Here is a 516-nt window from a genome sequence, read left to right on the forward strand (position 1 = left end):
TCGGCTCCCTAGGCTGTAGTGTTCCTGAGCTCACGGTGCGGGATGACCAGTCTGATCCTGTACCCGAGCACTGGCCGGAGGGCGCGCGGCGGTACTCCCAGGCGCAGGCGGGACTTCCGGCGGAGCGGCCGGGGACGCCCCCGGCCTGTTCCGTGGGAGTCTGCGGGAGCTGGGGCCTGACGGCCGTCCCTCCTTCGTCTCACCGTCCCTAGCCGCAGCTCGGTGTTGTGCCTTTTCTCTCCCGGGTCTCTCCCTTGGTCTTCTGCACTCTTAGGGAGGTGAGCGATTCTGCCTCACAGAGACATAAATTGTACCAGGCAAAGGACAAGGTAGCGCTTCGGCTAGCTTCTGGAGGTCAGGGTGAGGGCCGACTGCGAGCCCAGGCCACGTCTCCTGTCAGGAATGAGGGAAGGAGATGTCCCCATTTATGCTCTGAGCAGGATGGAATCCGCCTTCGGTGGAGGAAACTCAGTGGCGTTGGTCAGTAGTTCGCAGCTGGGAGACAGGATTGCAAGG

This window comes from Cricetulus griseus, chromosome 4 (assembly GCF_003668045.3).
Source record: "Cricetulus griseus strain 17A/GY chromosome 4, alternate assembly CriGri-PICRH-1.0, whole genome shotgun sequence".
Classification (NCBI taxonomy): Eukaryota; Metazoa; Chordata; class Mammalia; order Rodentia; family Cricetidae; genus Cricetulus; species Cricetulus griseus.